Source organism: Panthera uncia, chromosome C2, assembly GCF_023721935.1.
Source record: "Panthera uncia isolate 11264 chromosome C2, Puncia_PCG_1.0, whole genome shotgun sequence".
Classification (NCBI taxonomy): domain Eukaryota; kingdom Metazoa; phylum Chordata; class Mammalia; order Carnivora; family Felidae; genus Panthera; species Panthera uncia.
In genome coordinates this window covers 38,859,053-38,879,950 of record NC_064810.1, presented here as the reverse complement: position 1 = coordinate 38,879,950, position 20,898 = coordinate 38,859,053, and the positions used below count along the sequence as shown (strand labels likewise).

At 36.3% G+C, this 20,898-nt stretch overlaps 1 pseudogene; it reads left to right on the top strand.

Annotated features, from left to right (window-relative positions):
* Positions 1-619: 619 nt before the first annotated feature.
* LOC125921537 (40S ribosomal protein SA-like) overlaps positions 620-20,898 on the top strand; it is an 80,055-nt pseudogene continuing 59,776 nt past the window's right edge.

Here is a 20,898-nt window from a genome sequence, read left to right as displayed (position 1 = left end):
ACATTGAGGAAGAAGGAATTGTGAATATTCATCACACATTTTAAAGTGGCTTGGAAGAACTGGCCTAAGTTTAAATTTTGTGTGTCAAAAGAAAAAAAAAGAAAGATTGTTTTGTAGAGGCTTTCTAAACAGTATTTGGAAATGCCCTGATAAGGTGATCTGGGAACCATTCTTATTTAAAAAAAAAAATAAATAATAATGTTTATTTATTTTTGACAGAGAGAGAGACAGAGCATGAGCAGGGGAGGGGCAGAGAGCATGAGCGGAGAAGGGGCACTTAATATAATGCCTTTTTTTTAGAGAGAGTCTCAGAAGATTCTATATTTTAATTCTCTTCTATATTCTAACATGACTTTATCTTGAGATCAGTTATCAGTGTATATTTCTTAGAAATACATTTTATCTACAGATCACTTATTCAATTCATTCATTCATATGAATAATCATTCATACATATGAACATTTGAAAATGTTCCCCCCAAAAATAAAACAAAAGAAGTATCCCTAAATTTATTGATAACCCTGTTATTAAAAAATGAACTGTATGTCTCCTCCTTTTGAATCTTGAAAGGTATGGAAAAGCTTCAACCAATAGAGTAAAAATGACATCATATGATTTATGAGGCTGGATCATAAAAGGGCATACAGCTTCCAACTTGTTTGCTGGAACTCTTCTGGAGCCCTGATACATCCTGTAAAAAGTCCAACAATCCAAGAGCCAGCATACTGTAAGGAAGCCAAGCCACATGGAGATGCCACACATGGACACTCAGTCACAGTCCTGTTCTTCAGAATGTCCTGTCCAGGCACCAGACAAGTAAATGAACAAGCCTCCAGATGATGCCGGCCCCCACTTATGAAATCATTCTAGCCTTCAAAACCTCTCAAATGAGGCTCCAGATATGGTAGAGCAGGAACAAGCCACTTCCTCTGTTCTCTGTCTGAATTCCTGAGCTACAAAATCCCTAAGAATAATGAAATGGTTCTTTTAAGCTGTAACTAAAGTTTAGATTCATGTGCTATATAGCTATTGTAACTGGAACAACTCCAAACTGGGAGGGAAGGAAGGAAGGAAGGAAGGAAGGAAGGAAGGAAGGAAGGAAGAAAATGTGAAAAGGAAAGGAAAAGAAATCCCATGTATTGTATATGCCCTGGCTCCCACCTTCCTTCCAGCCTTCTGTCCAACAGTTCCTTGTTCTGTGGAATCATCCCAATCCTTTGGCAATTTCCCTTATTTATACTGCTGTTGCTTATTGGAAAGCTCTTCCTTATTTTCTTCACTCTGTTAAGACTCAGTTTTGCATTGCTAACGTGATACTTTATTATTTAATCCTTCAGTATCTCTAGCTATATAGTATATTCTTCTTCGGAAGTCTGATAGAACTTTTTACAAATTTTTAAAAATTATTTATTTTATTTGAGAGAGAGAGAGAGAGAGACAGAGCGTGCACATGCAGGAGTGGAGGGGAGCAGAGGCAGAGGGGAAGACAGAGAATCCCAAGCAGTCTTCAAGCTCAGCATGCAGTCCAATGTGGCTTGATCTCATGATCCTGGGATCCTGAGCTGAAATCAAGTTGGTTGCTCAACTGCCTGAGCCACCCAGGTGCCCCTGAATTCTGATAGAACTTTTTAACCCCACTTTGATATTTTAAACATTCACCAAACATACTTGTTCTTGTTTGTGTGCACACTGAATTTTTCCTAAGACAGAACTTACATGTGATTTAATACCTCACCTACAATAACTAATTCTTTGTAGGCGTTCCATGCTTTGCTAATAACCCAGCATTGCTCTAAATTAGAGTCGTGGCATTGAGGTGCTTGTAGTCTTGAAAAGCTATTAGCAGCTACAATATATATGGAAGTCAAAATTCTCCTCTTGACTATTACCATGTTACTTCCTTTGTCCTTTTATATTTCCTTGTATATCCTTGAATGTTCTCTGCACAAATATTTATTTGATAATAACATATTAGTTTGTGAGTCACCATTGACCCCAACTCCATTTTGTCCTTAAGCTGTTATTCTCCCAAAGATTCTCTAGCTTAGAACAAGAGTTGATTTGACCACCTACATCACCTGACATCAATGAGATACAATTATCATCAAGTTTTCACATAATGAAAACACTATAAAACGGGACCACTTAGGCCCCAAAGAACCATATTCTCTGAGGTACGTATTATGTTTTAAAATCTAAATTTTACTTTATTTTAGATATTATTTATTCCCTTCCTTTCAAAAATATTCAAAGGAACAGAGATCAGTTTAATTTTTTAAACTTATATTGTAGTTATAGTAAGTTTTTCTCCCCTTCCCTAAATGACATACATTTGGCCTTAGGGAGAAATGATAAAAGAGAAGGAAATTTGCATTCACTATATATGCCAGACATTGCTGAGCAAAATCCTATTACTGAATTTATTTGTTTACTGCATTCTTTTAAAGTAACTTTCCTTCAATTGAAAGAAAGGAGATTCTTAGATAATATCAGATGTTTTTGTGTCTAACCAAAATATATCAAATACTGTTCAAACAGCTGAATCAGTCTATGCATATTACACAAAATGTTGGCTAAATATATGTATTTGATAATTCCATAATTACTGAGAGATAGACACCCTAAGAAAGAAGTCCTATAACGAGTGTGGGATTAGGCCCTTAACAAGAATCCTTGATATTTGCAGACATCCTGCAGCTCTCTGAATTCCCATTATGTTTTTAATCATAATTGCTTCCCTACCACCCATCTGGGCTGCTATCAACAGAGCCTTATGACTTCCAGGGAGGAATAAATACAGAGACAAGTGAATTCTTTGGAAGCTCCAATTCTGCCTTGGTGCAGATTTCTACATAATAAAATAATGGAGTGAAGCATTTAAAAAAAGATTCAACTGAAACAAGTATCTTTAAATAGATTATTTTCCACAAGGAATCAGTGGGTGCTAATGTTCCCTTGTTGGCTATAAAATCACTGGGGGAGAAATAATAATTATGGCAATCACAGCATAGTTTAACCCTATGAACTTAGAGACAAAGAAAAAATGAAAAAAAAAAAAACTTTTAAAAGATCATCTTTAAGAAGGCAACACAATTAAGGTGACCATTCACAGGAGGTTTCCAGCCACTTCACTCTCTCTCCAGAAGGGGCTCCATAGCATCTATGGATACCCTTGAAGGCATAACAATATGCGGTTCTGTTCATGGATTTTAGGGATTGAATATGTTATTAATCAAAAGAGTCTCTGTAGTTTCATTGCTTCTAGAATCTCCTGGGGCATTGTATACAGCTGCATTCAAAGAAAATGAACTGTTATAAACTTGATCATATTCATCCCTTGGGCCCATCTGATTACAAAATTGCCCAATGAGCTGTTACAGTGTTTTCAAGTAATTAGTTAACCCATACATTGTGTTTCTTTCTTTCCTTATTTTTTTTCTTTCTTTCTCTCTTCTTCGTCTTCTTCCTTTTTTTTTTTTTTTTTTTTTTTGCTTATATTTTACATATTTACTCTTTCTCTAACAGGTTATCTCAGTGTTTGTTGTGCTGCCCAAAACCTCAAATTACATCACTAAAATATGCTTTTTTTCCCCTACCACTTTTATTTTTATTTTTAAAGTTTTTTTTAAATGTTCATTTATTTTTGAAAGAACGTGAGTGGGGGAGGAACAGAGACAGAGGGAGACATAGAATTCAAAGCAGACTCCATCCAGGCTCTGAGCTGTCAGCACAGAGCTCAATGTGGGGCTCAAACTCACGGACCGTGAGATCATCACCTGAGCCGAAGTCGGACGCTTAACCGACTGAGCCACCCAGGCGCCCATGTCCTCAAATTTCTTATAGCAGGATCCCACCTGCGTGGCACCAACCTTGACATCCAAATGGAACAGTACTTCTACCAAAGGGAAAGTGGCGGCATTTATATCATAAATCTGAAGAGAACCTGGGAGAAGCTGGTGCTAGCAGCTCCTGCCATGGTTAGTTGAACACACAACCGGTGTTGGTGTGTAACACGCTCCAGGAATACTGGCCTGAGAGCTGTGCTGAAGTTTTCTTTTGCCCCGGAGCCACTTTTCCTGCTGGCTGCTTCACTTCCGGAGCTTTCACTAACCAGATCCAGGCAGCCTTCCGAGAACGGAGATCTCCCCGTGGTTACTGAGTCCAGGGCTGACCACCAGCCTTTCACAGCGGCGTCTCACATGCACCTGCCTACAACTGCTTTGTATAACACACCCTCCTCTGTGTTTTGTGGACACTGTCATCTCACGCGGCAACAGAGGGTGGGTTCACCGAGCGAATGTGACGTGCTGGACGCCGGCCCGGGGAAGTTCTCCGCCTGCGCGCCACCATCTTCTGTGAGCAGCCGCGGGAGGTCACGCCTGGGCTCTACTTCTGCAGAGATACTGACGAACTGAAAAAAAAAAAAAAAAAAAAAAAAAAAAAAAAAAAAAAAAAAAGAGAGAGAGAGCAAGCCTCTGTTGAGAAGGCTGTGACCAAGGAGGAGTTTCAGGGCGAATGGGCTGCTCCAGGTCCTGTGTTCTCTGCTAACATAATCTGAGGTTGCCGGCTGGTGTAGAGGAGCACAGGTGTCCTCTGTGCTATTCAGCAGTTCCCCGAGGAAGACTGGAGCGAAGACTGGTCTTCAGCTCCCACTATTCAGCCTACTGAATGGGTAAGAGCAACCACTGGTGGTCTTGAACTGTTTCTCCACAGAGCAGAAAATGCAAATAAGGGTGATGAAAAATAAGCAGTCTCTTAAAAAAAAAAAAGGATTCAACAAACGCAAGTGTTATGGACAGAACACCTTCGTGTCCGGCTTATATGTTGAAGCCCTGTGTCCCCGATGTGACTGTGTTTGGACACAAGGCCCTTAGGGAGGTAATTGAGGTTACATGAGGTCATAAAGGTGGAGTCCTTGTGTCCTAGGGCTGGCATCCTTATAAAAAGAGGAGGAGACACTAGAACTCACGGCCCTTTCCCACAAGAACAAAGAGAAGACGCCATCTGCAAGCCAGGAAGAGAATCCTCACCAGAAACCAACCCTGATGACACTTGATCTTGGACTTCTGACCTGCAGAACTGTGAGAAAATTAATTTCTGTTGTTTTAAGTCATCCAGTAGGTGGTATTTTGTTATGTCAGCCCTACCAGAGCGATATAACAGTAGGGGGTGAGGGGTAGAAGAAAATATGTACAGTTAACCCTTGAAAAACAAGGGTTTGAACTGCATGAGTCCACTTACATGGAGATATTTTTTGATAAATACAATGGAGTATTGTAAGTGTATTTTCTCTTCCTTACAATTTTTTTTTAATTAATTTTTTATTTTGAGAGAGAGATTTGTGGGGAGGGGCAGGGAGAGAAGGAGAGAGAGAATCCCAAGCAGGCTCCGCAGTCATCAGCATGTAACCTGACGTGGGGCTCGAACTCATGACCGCAAGATCATGACCTGAGCTGAAATCAAGAGTCCTACACTTAACTGACTTAGCCACCCATGCGCCCCTCTTCCTTATGATTTCTTAATGACATTTTCTTTTCTCTAGCCGACTTTATTGCAACACTACAGCATATATTACAGATACAAAAATATGTTAATTGACTTGTTACTAAGACTTCTGGTCAACAAGGCTATTAGTAGCTAAGTTTTTTGGAGAGTCAAAAGTTATATCAGAGTTTTGAAGGCATGTTGGGAGAGTTCTGTTGTCCCTAACCCCTGTGTTATTCAAGGGTCAATTCTAATTTAAAAATAAGTGAATAAAAGTGAGGTAAGAGTCATTAAGTTTTGTAAAAATTCCATTCTTGCCAGGATAATAATAAGAGCAGAGTGCTGCATATTACTGTCTGTTTGAAACAGATCTGCAGTAAAGCCAAAGGGTTGTGATACTTACATGTCACAGAATTTTTCAGAACCCAGTAGACCTCTCAGGTGTCTTTTGACTACCTACAAATGACACCCTCTTTTTCTTTAATGTGGTTTGATTGAGATAGTACAATGCACAGTGTGAGAATGGCATAAAAGCTCATGGTACATTATGGCTGTTATGGTTTGGAGAAACCTTGGTGTCTGGGAAGTCATAAGCCACGCAGGGATGATAGATAGATGGTCACCTCATGATGTCACATGGAACAGCACTATCTTCAATATCTTATCAGATGTTCAAGTGGATGTTTATCGAGAGTTAAAAACACTACAATAAATGTTGAGAGTGAGAGTTACAGAACTGTGGAAAAGTTAATAATATGATTGCTAGAGTCTGATTTAATAATATGCAATCCCAATAACATATATTTGAATTCATGGAAAAATGTCTTCTATATAAAGGAGTTTGGATATCAAGTAACAAGTTATGGAAATTCTGTTTGCAAAGTTCCCAAATGGTGATTATCATTGGCACAATTCAGAGAGTGCCTCGGTATTCTATTTTTTAGTTATATTTGTGTAACCCGAGTGTCCCAAAGCTCCCTCATCTCTTCCTTGACTACACATAAATCTCATTTCATGGGAGATGCAATATACATCACAGTGTTGTGGAAGACTCCTTAAGAGGAAGGCTGTTTGCTTTCTATGCCTTCCCTACTACTTCAGATTCTTGCTTCTCTTTCACCATCTCATTTCCTTCAGCTGTTCTTCTCTGTGCATGTGGCTCCAGCTGCTGCCATAAATGGGCAGAAACCATTTCTCCTGTACTCACCAAAGTCGGTCTAACTTGAAACTTTCATGCAACACCGAATTTTTATTAAAAATCTGGAAGTAACAGAGGGAAATATCACCAAGAAAAGAAGAAAAACATCCAATCTGATATTTTTTGTTGGCTACGCTTGTATCAGGGAATTTTCATTGGCCTACCCCAAATACTGGGGTGTTTTTTGCAAGTCCTTCCTTCTCCCATCCCCTTTCCAAGTCTTCCAGTGTTTTACTTATGCATCCAGAAGACAATTCCATAATGTCAATTATTTTGTTATACAGAGCAATTTAGCTCTTACTTTGCTTTATTTGCTTCATTTACTTTGTTTGCTGTGAAACATATTTTTTAAACTGTTCAGTAAAATTACTTGTTTGTGTACTATGTTATGATTTTTAACACACATTTGTGTGACTGTTACCATGATCAGGATACACAACGGTTCTACCACCCGTTTGTAGACATACCCTCCCCCATTCCTAAGCCCTAAGAACTGATCTAGTGTTCTCCATCACTACAGCTTTTTGAGAATGTCATGTGAATGGAATCATAGGATATGTAATTATTTGACACTGTTTTCTTTTACTCGGCGTAATGTCTTGAAATTTATCCAAGGTGTTGCGTATATCAATAGTTATAGCCTTTTTATTGCTGAATAATATTCCTTTGTGTGGATTTACTGTAGTTTATTTATCTGTTTATGTGCTAAAGGACATTTGAGTCGTTTCCAGTCTAAGTGGTTATAAACAGAACGGCTGTAACATTTTGTGTAGAGGTTTTTGTATGCATATAAGTTTTTATTTCTCTAAGTTAAATACCCAGTAGTGGGACTAGTAGGTCACATGGTAAGTGAATATTTAACTTAAAAACAAAACCTGCCAAAGTGTTTTCCAAGATGGCTGTACTAGTTTTGCATTCCTACTAGCTATATCTGAAAGTTTTAGTTCTCTGCATCCTCAATAGCACTTAGTATTATCAGAATATTTTTAGCAATTCTGATAGGTATGTGGTGGCATCTCTTCAGGGTTAAAATGTGTATCTCCCTAATCGCTAATGATATTGAACATTTTTTTTTTCATGTAGTTATTAGCCATCCTCGTATCCTCTTTGGTGAAGTATATGTTCAAATTTTAAATTTGTTCACTTTAAATTACATTGTTTGCTTTTGTAGTAAGTTTTGAGAGTTCTTTGTATATTAAAATTTGTCCCATCTACAATATTTTCTGAAGATTAATCTCCAAGAGACAGTGTTCTGATATTTGTTCCCATTTTTACTTTTTTTTAAAATTCCAGACTCAATAACAATATCCTTCCTCTTTGCCAAGACTAAAATCTGTACCTATGCTCTTTATCCCTTGATTGCTCTACCTCTATCATACTCCTTTAATTATGTATGGTTCATTTTGGAGTTTGCAAAACCTCTTTTTGCATGATCGATTTTTTTCTTTAATGATAAAGTCTTTATATCTAATTTAAAAAAGAAACTAATTCATGATTCTCCTCTGAATTACTATCTCCCTGCTTCTCATCACTGCTAGGCTTCTTGAAAAATGTTTTGTATTTGCTACTGTCTTCTACCAAATTTATGCCACTCAAACTCTGCATCATCATCATTCTGAAAATGGTCTTAGAGTAATAACCAATGATCAGTAGTTTTGTCTACTGGTGGCCTCCTTCTGTTTATTTACCTTTTCTCAGCACATGACATTTTTGCCCACCACTTCTTTCTAGATAATGAAAATATCACAAAGAAATCAATCACTGTGATCACTGAGAAAAGTTAAAGTTAATAAATATTCTTGGAAGCAGAATCTTTTGTATGCTTTCAGGGAAAAAAAGAATTTTTATAGGAAAATTCAGGCAGATAAAGGATGCCGAAATGCTCAGAATTTAGCATATGCGTATAATTTAACTGGGCATGTTTATATGTGAAAGACATTTGTATTCATAGCATTTTTTTTCATTTTAATTCACTTGTTCTACCATATTGAAACATATGAACTCAGTTTACTAATGTAATCTTCCAGCATTCTATTTTTCTGATTTGTAAAATGGAGATAAAAATAGTAGCTAACCCAAAGTTTTGTCAGTATTATGTGAGATGATGAATGATTTAATAGAGTACCTGAAATATAGAAGGAAGTTAATAGGTAAACTATTTTTTTCTTTTCCCATATTTCTCTAATTCATTTCAAAATGAATTTTCAAGACAAAACAATTCATTCAGCTTGAATTATCATTCAGAATTAATCCCGGCAACCTATAGACTAAATTTTTAGAGTTCTGGACACAGGTTTTTTTTTTCTTTTCAATTGTGAATGTCTGAACACAGAGAAGATGATGTATATATGCCTTTTACTTAATCTGGGTGAGTAATGTCTGTCTATAGAGAACCTCTACATAAGCCAAATTTGTACAGTTGAACCAAGTCAATAGGAATTCTATCCTATGAATGCACTTGTACTGCTAGGGAATCATGAAGTAGTTCAAACATGATTTTGAGTGCTAGTTAACAGAAAGATAATACAAAATACTTCTGTTTATTTATCTTTCTTAAAAATTAGTTGTAACAAATTATTACATAAGTCTGTGCATATAGTTCAGTTCCCAAGATTTCTTTAATGCTTTTTTTCCATTAGTTCTACAAAACACTCTCCATTAATTTCTTAAGGAATGATTTATTTATTCTCTATAAGACAGTATACACTCAAGGACTTTCATTTTGCCTGTTTTCTTCCATAGACCTTCTTGCTTAAATAATTCAGTTAAGAATCTCTTGTAGAAACCATGCTGTCTTTGTTTATTTTTATTGTTGAATCCATCTATGCACTTATAATTCTGGTTTTGCAAAGAAGCAAGGGCTATTAATCAAATTTAACTAAAATGGCTCTTCTTTGGACCATCTCTTTCAGCAATAGCAAAGAAGTAAATCATGTAGAAGGAATCCATTAGAATCATTATACTTAGCAAACAACATGTTTATGGCTAATTATAATAATGTCTCTTGGTAATATCTTGATGTTATACTTGAACACACAGTAGAAAATTGCTCGCTGTTCCTATGTCTCTTCATCCACTAAAGGTAGAACAGTTATTTTGAACCAACATTTGTGTGCATGTGTAGTATGTGTGTGTGTTAGGGGAGTGGTGGGGGTTGTAATCTACTTTCTTCCTAAAAATATTAAATATTATCTAGCATATATTTTAAAATTGTTTTTAATAAGTTTGGTTTTTCAAAGTTGCATAAGAATCTTTGTGATATAGGGTGTCACCTCTGTGTGATGTCAAAATTTTCAAGTTTTAATTTTTTTTATGTTGGTCAAAATTTGCACAATGGAATATAATTTGTTGTTTCAATGCAAATGTATTTGTTGATTTATTTAGTTTCAGGCATGCTTGTTATAAAACATTTCAAACAGTACAAAGTAGATGAAGCCAATGGTTTCTCATCACATTCATTGGAGATAACGAAATATGGCTTTATCTATGTCTACACATTAAAGTTTATGAACTACAATATGACTTTTTTAATAACAATTTATCAACGCCCTTAGATAAAGGAAAGTGAGCTTGGTAATATTAATTTGAAACTGGGTGAGCAAGGTACTTCACTTACAGAGGGGGAATTTCAGGTCAAACCTCCTATAGCCCTCTACCTTTTCCTTCTCAAAGTTTAATATACATACTTGGGGTGCCTGGGTGGCTCAGTGAGTTAAGTGTCCGACTTCGGCTCAGGTCGTGATCTCACGGTCCGTGAGTTTGAGCCCTGCGTCGGGCTCTGTGCTGACAGCTCAGAGCCTGGAGCCTGTTTCAGATTCTGTGTCTCCCTCTCTCTGACCCTCCCCCGTTCATGCTCTGTCTCTCTCTATCTCAAAAATAAATAAACGTTAAAAAAATTTAAAAAAGTTTAATATATATACTAATCAAGTATCTTGGTCTACTTGGACAGCTATGATAAAAATACTATAGACTGTGTGGCTTAAACAACAAACATTTATTTCCTACAGTTCTGGAGGCTAGGAAGTCCAATATCAAGGCACTTGATAGAATAGGTTGTCTATTGAGAACCTACTTCCCGGTTCATTGACTTCCAGCTTCTCATTTCCTCACATAGCCAGAGAGCTCTCTGGGGTCTCTTTTATAAGGACATTTGTCCCATTCATAAGGGCTCCACTCTCATGACCTAAACACCTCCCAAAGACCCTACCTCCTAATACCGTAACATTGGGGGTCAGAATTTCAACATATGAATTTTGGTAGGACCCAACATTTAGTCCATAACACCTAGGGAATCTTTTTAAATGGCAGACTGTGATTCATTATATTTGGGGTAGGGCCTGAAATTCTGCATTTTCAGTAAGCTCCTGGGTAATACTGATACTGCTGGTCCTGGAAGCACACTGCACAGTGAAACAGTCCATTCTTTTCCCCCACTCGCCTCTAGATTGGGTACTATTAAAAAATGATTAAAGAAGATAATTTAGGTTATACACACAAACTTTTATTTAATACTCTGCTCACCCAGAGAACTGCAAAATGGGGCAGAAGGCAGGAAGCTTTTACAAGATAAAGAACAAGGAAGAGAAAAACAGAACTGTCTGGTTGGCTGGGGCCACATAGTCAAGTCTGGGGTGAAAAGGAAAGGAAATGAGTATGGAGTCCAGGATTGGCTTGGTGTTTGATGATTGGCTGACTGGATATACTGTGTGTGTTGTCAGCAGGACATTTAAGTGACACAAATATGTAAGTTTCAGTTTGCTGATGTGGTACCCCAGGAAGTAGCATCTCCATCTTGGGCCTAGAAATTTATTTCAACAGTACTGTTGACTATTCTCCAACTTAAAATTTCTCATGTGGAGTTAAGGTCATCTGGTAATAAGCAGCATACTCTATTACTGATAATGCTTGTTTTTTTTCTTTTTCCTTTTGATGTGTAGAATTTGTAAACTTTTTGTTTTGGCCTTGACTATTGATGGCAGAAATTGGGGAGGGAGGAGGTGTAAAGATCTAGGATCCTTTGTAACAGGATGCCGGCAATTCCCAGATCTGTTTGTATAGAACTTTCCTAGTTTATAATGAGTAGATGCTGCCTGTCTTAAGATGTCAAATGGCCTTTCTGAGTGGGGTGTAAAGAGTTCAGTACTATTCCAATAATACCATTGAGTGGATTCTGGCATCCCTGAAATTCTAGGAAGTCATGATTACCAAAGGAGTGAGAAGACACAGTTCTGCTTAAAAAACAAACAAACAGGGGCGCCTGGGTGGCTCAGTCAGTTAAGCCTCCGACTTCTGCTCAGGTCATGATCTCACGGTCCGTGAGTTTGAGCCCCGAGTCAGGCTCTGTGCTGACAGCTCAGAGCCTGGAGCCTGTTTCAGATTCTGTGTCTCCATCTCTCTCTGACCCTCCCCCATTCATGCTCTGTCTCTCTCTGTCTCAAAAATAAATAAATGTTAAAAACAAACAAACAAAAAGACATAAAAAAGTATTTTAGCATGTGTGGTTTTGATGACTTAAAGGAATATAGCAGTTCTGAATTTTTTTAGCAAAATATTTTGTTTGCTTTTAATAATGTATTGATTTAACAAACATCCTGATATCATTTCTGGTCCTGTATGTATTCCTAAATATTTAAGTAGTGCAAGGACAGAATGCTTAATTCTTTCACTAACAGCTGGGCCTGCGTTTCCCTGTCACTACTTTTAAGTTTTAAAAAAGAAACATACAGACAGAATATGAAATGTAATTTACAAGAGATGAGGGAAGGGACTTCCCTGACCTCTAATGAAAAATAAAAAGAAAGCAGTTTTCAAAACTCCTAATGTTATTGCTATGTTTAAGATATTTCTTATATTTTTCTTGCTATTCCATTTTGCTTTGTTTTCCCAGAATGGCTTGTTATTTGTGGGCAATTGTCTGGAAATGGGAGGAAATTATTTTTAAATTGTAGATATCAATATACTATAAAGCTTTTGCATTAAGCACTGGCTTCTACAAATTTATAGAAAGAATTATATTGAAAAGGAGCTAACCTCAAAGAATTTGAATCATCCAAACATTTTCTATAGTTAGGAACTCAGAGATTCTTGTATTTGTAAACACAAAGACTGGTTTAACAAGGGCTTTGTTTTGCATGAGTTACTGCATAAATTACTCCCTAGAAGAACTCACAGAAGATTGTTGCTCCACCCTTCCCTGCAGGAATATTGTGAAGGAAATCTAATTAACAGTACCTTTCACATACCACAAAGCTGCAGGACATCACAGTGTCATCATCTATGGCAACCATATGTGGCAACCGTATCCTGAAGTACTTCAGATGTTAAACTTACCTTTGGTTAGGAAAGAATTCAAGGTGCATCCTGCTTGGAATTCTTTGTTAAAAGACTTGTGAGGGTTGTAACTAAACATTTAAAAAAAGAGGAGAGGGAGGCATGTGGGTGGCTCAGTCGGTTTAGTGTGCAACTTCGGCTCAGGTCATGATCTCTTGGTTCCTGGGTTTGAGCCCCTTATAGGGCTCTGTGCTGACAGCTTGAACCTGGAGCCTGCTTTGGATTCTGTCTCCCTCTCTCTCTGCTCCTCCCTCGCTCATGCTCTGTCTCTCTCTCTCTCTCTCTCTCAAAAATTTTAAAAAACATTAAAAAAAAAAAGGTTTGTGAGGGACAATGTATTTGCCTTCCACAGGGCCATAGTTCTTGGGCCTTTGTATTTCAAAGATGAATAAATAGTACAGCAAAAAGAAAAATGAAACAAAACAGGGAAATGAGCACATATTGTATACAACTAATTTAACCAAAATAAATGCTTTAAATAAATCAATAACTATAAGTCACTGTCATTTCTACAATATAAAAATTTTAAGTAGGGAAAATCTCTGAGAAAATATAGTACTAAAGATCAACTAGGACAGCAGCTTTCATTTGTCAGTAAATTGTTCTCATTCTCAGACCATGTAATTGATGTATGTTTTCTCATTGCCTGTTTTTATTTGTGTGTTGTGTTTTCTAAATGGAATACAACTAACTGCAAGCTCATGAAAACTTTATTTCAGGTCATAGGTTAGGGATAACATTGGGAATTTTTCCCTTGTCAGAGTGACTGGCTATGACTTCTTGATTCATCTTGGAATTAAGCCTATAGAAATCCAGTGAACTAGAATTTAGTGGAATTTGTTGTATAGTTTGTGGTTTCATAAGGGAAAGGAGTGACAGATTTTTACTCTTCTTTAAAAAATATGGGTCTCTTCATTATACTATTCTAAATTAATAATAAAAGTTTACATACATAAGATGTATATACAAAGATAGGCTACTATCTTCCTTTGAGCCATATACATCGTCTTGTTAGTGAAACCAAGAGTAACACTTACTTGGAGGATGGTAAGATGTTAGCATTTCTCTAGTTAACCATGTACCTGAATTGCACTATGAAATATTAATGCTAAATCATGTTCTCAATTGCTGTGATACTCTCTCCTTCTTAAAACTTTTGCAGAGGATATAAGCACTTTAAAGAGGGAATAGAAATTGAGTCATTGAAATTTTTTCACTGATAAATGTATTGTATGTATATTTAATTAGTCATCATAATTTGAGATATCTGAAGCAATAATTATGCAATAATGCTTGGTTCATATAACAGTGGATCCCTTGAGAGCTCATAAAATATGATGCAATTTAAAGTATATTAAATATATTCATCTTCCTGGAATAAGAAAACATAATGCAAAATCCAAGCTAAAGCAAAGGCCAGTTCAAGAAATTAGTCTCTGGAATAAAATTCAACTTTATGTGTTCATTTTGAAAGATTACTAGAAATAAAACTTGGGGAAGAGAGATAAACAATATCATTTTCTTATAGCATAATCTACGTTGGGGGAAATAAGTAATATTAAAATATTTTAGATATAATATTATGCTTAAAGCACTCATTAAAAGAATGATAACCCATTTGGTTACATTTAATGAAACCTAAAAAATCAGTACATAACTGAATAAAAATGGGGTGGTGCAATAGCTGTTATTTGGCTGAATTAAGCATCTGGTGCAGTGCTGGGCACTTGGTAATATTTAGTAAATATATGCTTAATGAATGAATGAATGGATGAAGGAATATAAAGGCAGTTGTGTTCTTTTCTCATTTGTCTGATAGTGTTTCTGTGTTTGTATGTTATCTGTGTGTGTGTGTGTGTGTGTGTGTGTGTGTTATGTAAATGACCTGAGATTTAAAGTTTATTTTCAAAGTTTAAAGGCAAAATGAACATACAGATATATTTACTTATAAGAAAAATAACTATACAAATTTTAAGTGTGGACTTCACAAAGCGGGGAAGTAAAGTCAAGTCCATGGTGCACTTTATATGGTAGGAAATGTTATGTTCTATGTTCACTAAGTTCTGTAAGAAAATAGAGTACAAACTTGAAAATTCAGAATTTATTTTAGAAAACTTAACCACAGGATAATTCCACACATCAAATGGGGGCAAAGGAAACAAACTGTGGCAGGAAAAGAAAACAAAAAACAAAAACAAAAAGAAAACAAAAAAACCCCTTCTCTGTCTTCTTGAGTGCAACAAGAAGTGAATGATTGCCAAAGGAAATATCAGTTGTGACAAGTATGTAATCCCCAGGATATATATTATAGATTGGTTTGCTAAAACAGCAATCATATAAGTCATCTTATGAAGCCCTTTATTATCAATAGTTTTTGCACTGTTGGTGGGAATGCAAACTGGTGCAGCCACTCTGGAAAACAGTGTGGAGGTTCCTCAAAAAATTAAAAATAGACCTACCCTATGACCCAGCAGCAGCACTGCTAGGAATTTACCCAAGGGATACAGGAGTACTGATGCATAGGGGCACTTGTACCCCAATATTTATAGCAGCACTCTCAACAATAGCTAAAGTATGGAAAGAGCCTAAATGTCCATCAACTGACGAATGGATAAAGAAATTGTGGTTTATATACACAATGGAGTACTACGTGGCAATGAGAAGGAATGAAATATGGCCTTTTGTAGCAACGTGGATGGAACTGGAGAGTGTGATGCTAAGTGAAATAAGTCATACAGAGAAAGACAGATACCATATGTTTTCACTCCTATGTGGATCCTGAGAAACTTAACAGAAGACCATGGGGGAGGGGAAGGAAAAAAAAATGGTTAGAGAGGGAGGGAGCCACAACATAAGAGACTCCTAAAAACTGAGAACAAACTGAGGGTTTATGGGGGAGTGGGAGGGCGGGGGGGGTGGGTGATGGGTATTGAGGAGGGCACCTGTTGGGATGAGCACTGGGTGTTGTAAGGAAACCAATTTGACAATAAATTTCATATTAAAAAAATAGTTTTTGAATGCAAAATAGGAGATTCTTTTCCATAAGAAAACAATAATTTTATCCTGGACAGCAGTTCCCTTTCCAAAGCAATTTTGTTACAATAATGTATATAGAAGACAGTTTTTCAGAGAACATGAGGGCAGTTTGTCTCAATGCGATGATTTGGATTGATACTGCATTTTGGTGCACAGCCCACTAATGCGTAGAATTGTATCTTAAACTTTAATTGGGAGAGAGTGAGCTAGAAATATAGTGGTCAGTTTTATAGAGTATTTCTATATGGCCCAGAGGAATACTGTAATATATGTCAATAATAATAATAGATTTTACGTCAGTTAATATTTTATTTGAAGCAACATTGTTTACTTTCACTTTTTTATTTTAAGTGGCCATGTATCTAATGACAAATTCTTCGACTGAAGAATCTCTTTTATGCATTACTACTCTAATGGATGTTTCATAAAATTTATAAAACATTTTATTCATGATTATGTACAGCAATCAAATAAGCAGTGTACGTTCACAGGAGATTCTGAAGAGTCAACATACGCTTACTAATTTTGTTTTCAACTAGATCAGAGGTCAGCAAATCTTTTCTGTAAAAGACCAGATAGTAAATATTTTAGGTTTTGTTGGCCAAGAGACAAAATTGAGCATTTTTTGAAGGCACTTACATAGCAAGAGAAAAAGCATGTTTTTGCTAAATTTTGTAGACTGAATTCAAAATATAATAATTAGCATAATTATAGAATTATTTTAATAACGTTTCATCTAAATGAGGTTAAACTTTCGTCTTACCCATCATAAAAATTGATTGCAAATATTCATCTGTTAATGCTGATCTGAAATGAAATTTTACATATTTCATCTTTGAAAATGATTTTCAACTATAGAGACACAGCCAAATACTGATATCAGTCCATTAGCATATGATTTTAATTGCACATATGTATCCCTTAAAAAGAAGTTAGAATTCTTTCAAATACTTCTCTTGATAATTGTCTTTTATCATGTCATTGTGTTGCAAAGTAATCATTCTCATCAAAAGTTTAGGTGGCAGCTTCTCAATTGTGAGGTTAAATGGATTTTGAAATAAGAAAATTTCCTTATATTTTCGTTAAGATGAGAAACATACTATTGAAGCTACTGTTTGATCTTGGAAAATACACCTACTTTAAATATCTGTGGGAATGGAAATCTTGCTTTGATTTTTGACAAAGGAATAAATGAATAGAACAATTCGACATTGCTAATGATTCATGTAACATTAGTTAACTGAATGATATAGTTTAAGTTCCACATATAAGCCCAGTTTTGCCTTGTAATCATAGGTTGAATTCATTAAGAAACATTTTCAAGCCTGCAGCAAAAGCTAATTTCTAAAGCTATTCAGTAATCATTAATATTGTCCAGAGGCAACTCTTCTCATTGAGAAAAAAATTCCAATCTCATCTTTAAGGTGAAAAATTACAAAAAAAAAAACCACTCCCAATGTTAACCCATCAAACTGCCAGATAGTAGGACAAGTCAGGATATTCAGCTTCTATTTCTGACAAAAAAAAAAAAAAAATTGCAGAACTACCCACCAGAGTAAATGAAATTTATAGTGATGTTGCTGGTTAATAATGTGGTAGATTAAGATATTGTGTGGAAAGTACTTGCTGATTAATAATAAATAAATATAGACATAAACACATTATATTTTCATAAGCTTTCTAAATATATCCAAATTTGCCTTTTTCTGTTTCACATCAGTTGAATTTTTCCAGCATCAGTTGAAATACATTTTAGCAGATTATACTTCAGATTGTACTGAATTGGCATTTATCAACTTCTTTAAAAATATTGTCACTTACAGTTATTCCAAGCAGATTATTCAGAGAGAATGATTATTCAGTCACTTGAAACTCTTTATTGACCAAGAATTATTATATAAATAACCAGGAATTATTAGTAACATCTGTTGATTCATACAAAAACACTAGAAATGATTTACCTTGTTCTTTAGTTCATTATTGATGCTGTTCTCAGATCTCAAGCAACTGTTCTTATAGGAAGGATAACTGATTTATAATGGAAGTATGTAATAGCCATACATTGGTCTCTGGCAGAGCAAAAACACGTGGCAGGCTAGATTTGGCCCATTTGACATTGATTGCGAACATTTATACTACATGACGATTCTGAGAGATGTCCAGTTCTTTTTTTAATTAAATTTTTTTAACATTTATTTATTTTTGAGAGATAGAGACAGAGCATGAGCAGGAGAGGGGCAGAGATAGAGGGAGACACAGAATCCAAATCAGGTTCCAGGCTCTGAGCTGTCAGGCTCTGAGGCTCTGAGCTGTCAGCCCAGAGCCTGATGTGGGGCTTGAACTCACAAACTGCGAGATCATGACTTGAGCCAAAGTTGGATGTTTAACTACTGAGTTACCACCCAGGCGCCCCTGAGAGATGTCCAATTCTTGACACAGAATGGGTCCTTGATAAATGACTATTAATTAAAAGTATGTGTGTGTGTGTGTGTGTGTGTGTGTGTGTGTGTATATGTTATACACATGTTTATACATTCATCTGATATATACACATACAAAGGTATATATGTGATTAACATGTTAGTGCATGTTAACTTTTTTTTTGTATTTGAGTTACAGAAAATATAGATACAAATGGAAGTATAAATTATAATACCTCTCTTCTTGGGATAGGATTATGTTCTGGAGACAGTTCATACCAGCTAACTAGAGTCACTTGTTCAAATTACTGACATTTTTGAGCCAAAAGTACATTTTACCAGAAAGGTAACATACTGAATTTCATCTCTTCTTAATTATCCTACCACAGTTTTTGGTTTTCCATGTCCTTGAGGTTATTTATGTCTATTATATCTTTATGGTAGAAATACTATGTGAAGATGTGCAACTATGAATTTCTGCCCAAGCCTGTATTCAATGACTATACATTATACATACTAAAACTGGCTATGATGGGTATTTACACACAAGGATAGGCAAATACTACAGATCAGGACTTGATTTATAGTTCTGTCGATTATCTAGACTTAAGAAATTAATAGAGTAACTGCTAATAATGCAGATTAAATGTAAATGTGTGTTGGGTGTGTAGTTTTTACATTGTCAATAACAGACACACACACACAGGTAATACTTGAAAACTATTATCCAAATCAGCACAGAAGTTGCTCAAGTCATATAGCGAGGTTTAATTTCCTCTTTCTCATTAATGTGTTTGAAAAATATCGGTGATCATTCCCAACTTACCACTGATCTCTGAGGCTGCCTGCTTGTCAGGCTGCTCCTAGCTTGGTCGCCCACATACAGCATTTGAAGTCTCCAATGTGATGGGGGGATGAGGGGTGGAACCACAAAGGAGGAGACTTCCCAGAGCTGGCCCTTAGTCTTTGTTAGTCTTTATAGAGCAGTGCCTTTTGTAAATGCCAGTGTAACAGAAAGTGACAACAAAGAATTGAATCCCTTGGAGAGTTGAGAGGAACATGCAGTAGGGCTGGTGAAGGTCACGGGGCTTCCTGCACTCAGTCCTGAGGCCCTTGAAGGAAAATGTCTGGCTGTCATCTCTGTCACTCCCTGTCCTGGGACAGATTGAGTGTGAAGCCCAGGTCCAAATCCCACTTTTGACCCTGAGGATGTTCTGCACAGGCCTGGTGGAGCTCAGGAGTGGCTGGGTGAGGATCAGAGCCAGGAAGGAGCCTGCTACAGGCCCCTGGCTCACCCATGCTCCTCAGTTGCAGATAGAGAAGATTGATGGCTCATGCAGGCTCTGTTGGATAAGTGAAAAGGACATAAACCTCTCTGGCTAATAATTTGTGAAAATATGTAAAGAACTTTAAAAATACTTTTGCACTTGATCCATTCTTTTCAAGGATCTTTCAAAAAAAGTTATATGAAATTCTGATAATACACAAAACTCATCACAGTACTATTTAAAGAAGAAAAAGATGAAAACAATTTAAATCACCTACAACAAAGGACCAGTTAAATCAATTATAGTATGTTCATTTTATGGGACATAGGTTGTCCATAGAAAGGGTGATTAATCTTCCCATAAAAGAAAAGGGAAGAGATAAAACTATGTAAAACAAAACAAAACCAAAAATTCCATGTATAGTAATCACTGAAAAATTTGAAAAACAAGCTTGTAATAGGTTAATTTATATGTGACAAGAGAATCACAGATTTTTTAAAGTGAAACTTAATGGGAAAATTGTTGAAAAACATGAATAGAGAATTCTCAGAAAAAAAAATCCAATATATGTAAGAAAAAAGCACCCTCTTTGAAAATGTTAAATTAGGTACTTGTTTATGCTGATCAGATTAATATTAAAAAGTCCTTATATCAATGCTAATAGCACTAATAGCACTCACAAACACTGTGTACATCGTTAAAACCATTCTGGAGGACAATTTGTTAAATTTATTCACGAAACATTTAGTCTTTATTATCCGTCAGGCACTGAGGAGTGCTGTGTATAGGGGTTGGGGGAAGGTCAGAAGGGTTTTGCCATTAACCGCCTAAGAAGATGGCATCTACATTTAGGGTTTTTACAAGTGGGGAGAATTGACATTCCTGCTCCATTGCCTTGGGCCACACGACTTGCTTTGACTAGTGGAGTATGGGGAAGACTAGGATATGCCAGTTCACCTGGAGTAAAGCTTTACAAGTCCTGTTGTGTTTGGGACATCCCCCATGAGGAGAAGGTGTCCATGTAGCTCCTTTATCCTGGGCCTTTGAATTTTTTTTTTTTTAACATTTATTTATTTTTTTTGAGACAGAGAGAGACAGAGCATGAACGGGGCAGGGGCAGAGAGAGAAGGAGACACAGAATCGGAAGCAGGCTCCAGGCTC